Genomic DNA, 8,388 nt, shown 5'->3' with positions numbered 1-8,388 from the left:
GTGTTATGTGTGTTGTTGTGTTAGGTTTTCCCCCTGTGTTCCTAATTGAAAATCCATTAACAATGAATCACAAACAAATTATATTCCAGTTGTGTTTAGACAACTTCATGGCTGACATCCCCCAGTTCTGTTAAGACCCATTGAACTGGGTCACATTCTAAATGGTCACTTGTATTGATAGTCCATACTGGGCCTAACTGTGGTTAACCTAACTTGAGGGTTTCTTTCTGCACACATATTCCCTCATCTCCAGAACTTTACCTGATGTCCTCTCTCTCTCTCTCTCTCTCTCTCTCTCTCTCTCTCTCTCTCTCTCTCTCTCTCTCTCTCTCTCTCTCTCTCTCTCTCTCTCTCTCTCTCTCTCTCTGCCTCTCTCTCTCTCTCTCTCTCTCTCTCATCAAACTGTATAGAAAGCAGACAACCTCAATATGGTTTCATTCCTGTAGTTATCAGGACACATGGGGTGTGGAACTATTATCTCCTTTCTAAGTTTGAACTTGTCCACTTCCCTTCATGGATTTAAAAGGAAATGACTGGTATATGTAAACTCCCTCTACCCCATGCCAACACCAATCCAATGCTTTTACATTTGAGAGGAGTAGTGAAGGAATGATACACTTCAGGAGGAAGGAGAGATTATTGGGACACACCCATGGGGTGATGATAGAGGGATGTGAAAGAGGAGAGAGGTAATGGTTGGACTTGACTTATTTATTCTCTCATTAGACTTATTCTGTTTCAATAACATAATTGCATAACACAAAATAAGTACATTTAAGGAAGTATCCATGTATTATAGATTTTATAATCACTTTTGTACTATTTTCACAAGTATGTTGTAAAATTTCACAACTCTTAATAGAAAACTCAAAACAGATCATCAAAAGGCTGTTTTTTCAAAACTTTAAGCACATTTTCAATTGACTAAGTACAACACATAAAGGAAGTATCCTTGTATTAAATCTTAAGATGTGAAATGCTCACTTCCTCCCATAAGAGTAATCAGTAGTTGATGTAGGGTTTCATCTGTCAAAAGGTAAATCACACCTGGTGACTTATGAGTTATAAATGTTATTACTGTGGAGTCACCATGATCTGATTACTGTGGTGTGTGTGTTAGTCTTTGATTAGTTTAGTCATCAAGGCTGAGAGGATGTATCTATTTGAAAGGGAGTCCTGCTCTTTGATCAGACCAAATGGTTGTAAAGTCCTCAAGACAATAGAATGGTTGTCAGGCAGTGGAGTCTGGTGGGAGGAGCTATAGCAGGACAGGCTCATTGTGATGTCTGGAATGGAATAAATGGAACTCAGTCAAACATGTGGTTCCGTATGTTTGTGTTTGATACCTTCCATTGATTCCATTCCAGCCATTACAATGAGCCCGTCCTCCTATAGCTCCTCCCACCAGCCTCCTCTGGTGTCAGACCTGCATGGTGCCTCAGAGTCTGTGTAGGAACTGTGAGGTGGGTGTGTTGGGAACATTATTCCCTATTTTTCATAGTTCCACAATCTATTAATAGCCAGAGATGTGAATTAAACATTCTGCCAATCATGGTTATTTGTATTTATAACCAGAGAATTGGGCTGATTCAAACAAGACCAAACATGCTTATTTTTAAAGTAAGGACATGTCCAAGAAATGTTACTTGTAAAACTAAAATAACCAACACCCTTTCTTGTGATTGTAATATATAGAAAATATAATAATATATTTCCATTCACATTGTGTGTGTTGTCCCAGGTGTGAGGGGCTTGTTGTGATCCTGGGGGTAGTGCATTGGGCTGTACACTGACTGTATGCCTTCTTTAATATTGAGTTGCATCGGGTGGGGGGCTGTTGAAACTGTTTTGAATGGGGTGTGTTTTGGGGTCTGGGGGTGAAATCAAACATTGTATTCAAACTGGTTAGGGGTAGACTTAGACCCCCCAGAACATTCACACCTGGTCCTTTGTTGCAGGATTTGTTTTAGACATGTTTGTACATTAATTTCTTAAATTTTCATTCCCAGGTTGAATGTCAATAAGAAGTAATATAATTGTGTGTATGACTTTACAATGTCCAGCTACATTATACTCCACATAGCTTTATAGGAAGCAGACTTTACAATGTCCAGCTACATTATACACCACATAGCTTTATAGGAAGCAGACTTGACAATGTCCAGCTACATTATACTACACATAGCTTTATAGGAAGCAGACTTTACAATGTCCAGCTACATTATACTCCACATAGCTTTATAGGAAGCAGACTTTACAATGTCCAGCTACATTATACTCCACATAGCTTTATAGGAAGCAGACTTTACAATGTCCAGCTACATTATACTCCACATAGCTTTATAGGAAGCAGACTTTATAATGTCCAGCTACATTATACACCACATAGCTTTATAGGAAGCAGACTTTACAATGTCCAGCTACATTATACTCCACATAGCTTTTATAGGAAGCAGTTCCTAATCTACTGAAACTTCTTCATGGCCAAATTTGTTTTATTGAATAATTTTGACCCACCCTTGGTTTTTGAATTTATTCAACTATGAATTTGGCTCTATACTCCAGCATTTTAGATTTGACATTAAATGTTTTATATGAGGCGACAGTACAGAATGTCACCTTTTATTTGAGGCTATTTTCATTAATGTCTGTTTTACTGTTTAGAAATAAATATACTGTATTTATCTGGGCCCTCCATATGTAGGTGTCATAAGTATTTGGACAAATTCACTTGTAGTGTATTACACTTTGTCAAAAATTTAGTATTTGGTCCCATATTCCTAGCAGGCTATGACTACATCAAGCTTGGGACTCTTGTTGGATGCATTTGCAGTGTGTTTCGGTTGTGTTTCAGATGATGTTGTGCCCAATAGAATTGAATGGTAAATAATGTATTGTGTCATTTTGGAGTCGCTTAAACATATTATGTTCTTATTTCCAAAATGACTCAATACGTAATTTACTATTCAATTCTATTGGGATATTGTTTGTAGGTGAGGATATTGTTTTTATGCAGATTTTTGAATATTCGCATGAAAATCTGTTTCCATTTGACTAGCGTCAGATTTTCATGTGAATATTGTAAAATCTTCATAAAAACATGTGCATTTTAACAGCAGAGATGTTTCCATCAAATTGACGTGTTGAAGATAAATGGCTGTGCGTGATGACGTAATGCACATACAAATATATATTTTAGAAAATACTAATATATTTTTGCAGTTAAATTCCCATGTACCGGTTTAAAAAGTTATGTTAAATGGGTTTCCATCACATTTTCAACTCTACCGATGGTTTTGTCAGATGTTTTGGGGGCATTATATAGCGAACGTGCCCACTCTGGATAGGCTGCCTACATGATGACATTATTATGGACAAAAAGACCCTCGATATTTATTGGAAAGGAGCATCAAGCTCATCACTGTGAACTTTCACCACCCTGTGAAGTTCAGCATAACTTATTTCATCTGTAGCTTAATAAACTGCATGGTTTCCCGAGTCGTAGTGGGAGGACCACACCACATATCATCGTGTGACTCCAAGTTTACTTTAATATGATGGTTATTATATCAATATTTTTGCATTAAGCGTTTCCACTGCCATTTCTCGCTTAATTAATTCTACAGAGGTATTTGCACCCCACTGCATCCACATGTTTCTTTACAATTTATGATAATTTTACATGACTGAAAATGAAATAAAACTTTTGATTTGACATATTCATCATTCACCACTGTGGCTTCTGAATAGGTCACTGTACATTTATGGAACCTTTAAAATGTTGTAATGTTTTACCACAACCTTATATTTGGTTACACATCACTATGGCTTCCATCCCTATATACCTCAGTGCATCCATCCAGGACTAAAGTCTCCAAACAGATCTAAAAGGCCTCCCCCACCACTCGTACTTTCAAAGAAATTAAAATTATCTCTGAAATTCTGCCGTGCATTTTGTTGTATGGACATAGCAGAGGCCCTTTTAAAAGATCCATTCTGCTGTCTGATCTGTCTGGATCTACTAAAGGATCCAGTTACGATTCCCTGTGGACACAGCTGTATGCAACATCATCTTCTTAGCTTGACTTCCATCCCCAAAAAACCTGTAGATACAGAGTACACAGTCAAGAGGAAGCCACTCCCTGTCCTCTGGTGTAGAGTTCCATGAAACAGAAAGTCATCTTTGACACCCTGTTGCTCAACCTTCAGGTGAAAGCACTAAAATGGCTGACAATCTAGAACTGTTCTGTTGCTCCGTCTGTCTGGATCCACTGAAGGATCCGGTGACTACTGCCTGTGGACACAGCTACTGTATGGGCTGTATTAAAGAAAGCTGGGATCAGGATGATCTGAAAGGTGTCTACAGCTGTCCCCACACTCTATAAAATGCTGGGTTGTTTGGTTGACCCAAATCTTGGGTTGCAGGCGTTGGGTCACTTAGTTGGGTTGTTTTCTTTAAAAACTGCTGGGTTATGGATGCTGGGTGTTGGGTTATTGTTGATTGGTTATTGAGATTTATGACCCAGCAGGTCAGATCAGAAGACTGTAGGCATAGTTTAGTAGGGGTGTGGCTTTCAGATAGTTATTTTTAGCCACCCATGAGAGTAAATATAATTCCTGTTCATCTGGTCTGTTGCGTAGTTAGCACATGTTAAGGTTGAACATTTACATTTTTGTAGCTTCAATTATGCTTATAGAGTTTCCTAAAAGTCCACGTATGTCTCATTGTTGGGCTATAATACAGTGGTATACCTTATTATAATATGTAATAAATACTCTACATATTATAGAATAATTTAATAAGGAAAAATTGAGTTTACAGTATGTACATTTGATATGATAAACTGGAATGACATTTACTCTCATGGGTGGCCAATAAGATCTAGCTGAAAGCCACGCCCATAGTAAGTCACGCCTCCTTCAAATATCCTACAGTAAGGATGACATTAAAACAGACCCAGTTGCTAGGTCAACCAAGCATGACATTAAAACAGACCCAGTTGCTAGGTCAACCAAGCATGACATTAAAACAGACCCAGTTGCTAGGTCAACCAAGTATGACATTAAAACAGACCCAGTTGCTAGGTAAACCAAGCATGACATTAAAAAAGACCCAGTTACTAGGTCAACCAAGCATGACATTAAAACAGACCCAGTTGCTAGGTCAACCAAGCATGACATTAAAACAGACCCAGTTGCTAGGTCAACCAAGCATGACATTAAAACAGACCCAGTTGCTAGGTCAACCAAGCATGACATTAAAACAGACCTAGTTGCTAGGTCAACCAAGCATGACATTAAAACAGACCCAGTTTCTAGGTCAACCAAGTATGACATTAAAACAGACCCAGTTACTAAGTCAACCAAGCATGACATTAAAACAGACCCAGTTACTAGGTCAACCAAGCATGACATTAAAACAGACCCAGTTGCTAGGTCAACCAAGCATGAGAGTAAAAAATACCCAACTGATGGTTAAATTAACCCGTGTTCTGTTAATACTAACAACCCAACATATTGGGTTATTCACGCAACCAATCTGTCTGGGTCAAAATAACCCAACATGTTCTTTCCACTACTTAACCTGCGCTGGGGTACTAAATAAACCAGATTGAGTGCAGTGCAGACATACCTTCACCCCAAGACCTATTCTGAACAGGAGTGCTGTGCTCGCCTAAGTGGTGGAGAAACTGAAGAAGACAGGACTCCAAGCTGCTTCTCCTGCTCACTGGCATGCTGGACCTTTAGATGTGGGGTGTGACATCCTCAGTGCAGACAGACCTTCACTCCAAGGCCTAATCTGAGGAAAAATAACATGTTGGCTGAGATGGTGGAGAAACTGAAGAAGACAGGACTCCAGGCTGCTCCCCCTCCTGCTCTGTGCTATGCTGGACCTGGAGATGTGGCGTGTGATTTCTGCACTGGCACCAGAAAGCAGAAAGCCCTCATGTCCTGTCTGGTGTGTCTGGCCTCTTACTGTGAGGCTCACCTCCAACCTCACTGTGAATTTCCTGGTTTCAAGAAACACCAGCTGGTCAAAGCCACTGCATAACTACAGGAGAAGATCTGTTCTCATCATGACAAACTGCTGGAGGTTTTCTGCTGTACCTATCAGCAGTGTATCCAGGGCCGTGCACAGACCTTTCAGAAGCATGTGCTCAAAATGAAAATAGGGCAACCCCCCTTAAGAAAAATACATTCATAATTCATATCTGGAAATTCATAACAAACAAAATACATCTGTAGGAAACATTTGACAAGAGGGTGAGCTATTAGCTGATCATTGATGTTGATTGTAGTAACTTTACAAGGATTATCCACACGCCTTTCAATTCAACATGAGGTAGTGTCCCGTTAATGCCGTGCCAACTCTAGGATGATGACATCACAGGAGGGTAAAGGTCACGGTCAACATCAATGTCCATAATAACCATGCTCCAATGTAAGGTAATAATACTATACTGCAGTTAAGTACACAACCTATTCAGTAGGAATTGTTTATATAGTGTCCACACTATAACACTGTTCAATGACTATCTCTAGACCTCTTTCCCAGTGAAATGTACTTGAAATCAAATAACCTTTGTCTTTCTCAATATCATAGTTTCCAGTCTCTCTGTGTTCCTCCTGGATCTGAGGCCATACCCAGCATCATTATCACATTGAAGCATGTGAAGAAATGTGTCAGATATATTGTGACTTCAATCTGTGTAATTGTCTGCATCATTTCCAATCCTCCATATATATGTTTTGTAAATATTATTTTAAATATATTTTCCTTCTTTATTATTTTCCCCTAACCCTACCACCCCTCCTAAACTAATGGACAACAATACTTAGGCTTCCACTTCCAGCTTGTAAATGTACATACTACATACATTTCACAGACACTACATTTTACATTAGTTATCTTTTGTTTGTTTTTAGTCCCCGCCTTCAGCTACCCTCAGCCCCTCCCATCTATCTCTGAAGACCATCCAGTTTTGATTTCTAGCTGCCATACAGTGCATTCGGAAAGTATTCAGACCCTTTGACTTTTTCAACATTTTATTACGTTACAGCCTTATTCTAAAATGGATTAAATAAAACATTTTCCTCATCACTCTACCCACAATACCACATAATGACAAAGCCAAAACAGGTTTTTATTTTTACACACTTATTGAAAATACAAGACAGAAATACCTTATTTACATAAGTATTCAGACCCTTTGCTATGAGACTCAAAATTGAGCTCAGGTGCATCCTGTTTCCATTGATCGTCCTTGAGATGTTTCTACAACTTGATTGGAGTCCACCTGTGGTAAATTCAATTGATTGGACATGATTTGTAAAGGCACACAGCTGTCTATATAAGGTCCCACAGTTGACAGTGCATGTCAGAGCAAAAACCAAGCCATGAGGGTGAAGGAATTGTCCGTAGAGCTCTGAGACAGGAATGTGTTGAGGCACAGATCTGGGGAAGGGTCCCAAAACATTTCTGCAACAATGAAGGTCCCCAAGATCACAATGGCCTCCATCATTCTTAAATGGAAGAAGTTTGTAACCACCAAGACTCTTCCTAGAGCTGGCCGCCTGGCCAAACTGAGCATCGGGGGAGAAGGGCCTTGATCAGGGAAGTGACCAAGAACCGATGGTAACTCTGACAGAGCTCCAGAGATCCTCTGTGGAGATGGGAGAAACTTCCAGAAGGACAACCACCTCTGCAGCACTCCACCAATTAGGCCTTTATGGTAGAGTGGCCAGACGGAAGCCACTCCTCAGTAAAAGACACATGACAGCCCGCTAGGAGTTTGCCAAAAGGATCCTAAAGTACTCTCAGACCATGAGAAAGAAGATTCTCTGGTCTGATGAAACCAAGATTGAACACTTTGGCCTGAATGCCAAGCGTCACGTCTGTAGAAAACATGGCACCATCCCTATGGTGAAGCATGGTGGTGGCAGCATCAGGCTGTGGGGATGTTTTTCAGAGGCACGGACTGGGAGAATAGCCAGGATCGAGGGAAAAATGAACAGAGCAAAGTACAGAGAGATCCTTGATGAAAACCTGCTTCAGAGCGCTCAGGATCTCAGACTGGGGCGAAGGTTCAACTTCCAACAAGACAACAACCCTAAGCACACAGCCAAGACGCAGGAGTGGCTTCGGGACAAGTCTCTGAATGTCCTTGAGTGGTCCAGCCAGATCCTGGAGTTGAACCCGATCGACCATCTCTGGAGAGACCTGAAAATAGCTGTGCAACACTGATAGCAACAACAACCACCGCAGAAAAGTTGGCTGTGTTTACAGACAGACAGACAGACATACAGACAGACAGAGGTTGTTTACTATGACTGGATGAAGGTATGCAGTGTTGAAGGCTTCCTTTAGGTCTCCTGGTCTCTTGGGAT

The sequence above is a fragment of the Coregonus lavaretus genome (genome assembly GCF_964263955.1).
Source record: "Coregonus lavaretus genome assembly, contig: HAP1_SCAFFOLD_331, whole genome shotgun sequence".
Lineage (NCBI taxonomy): Eukaryota > Metazoa > Chordata > Actinopteri > Salmoniformes > Salmonidae > Coregonus > Coregonus lavaretus.
This window is presented reverse-complemented; position numbering follows the sequence as displayed.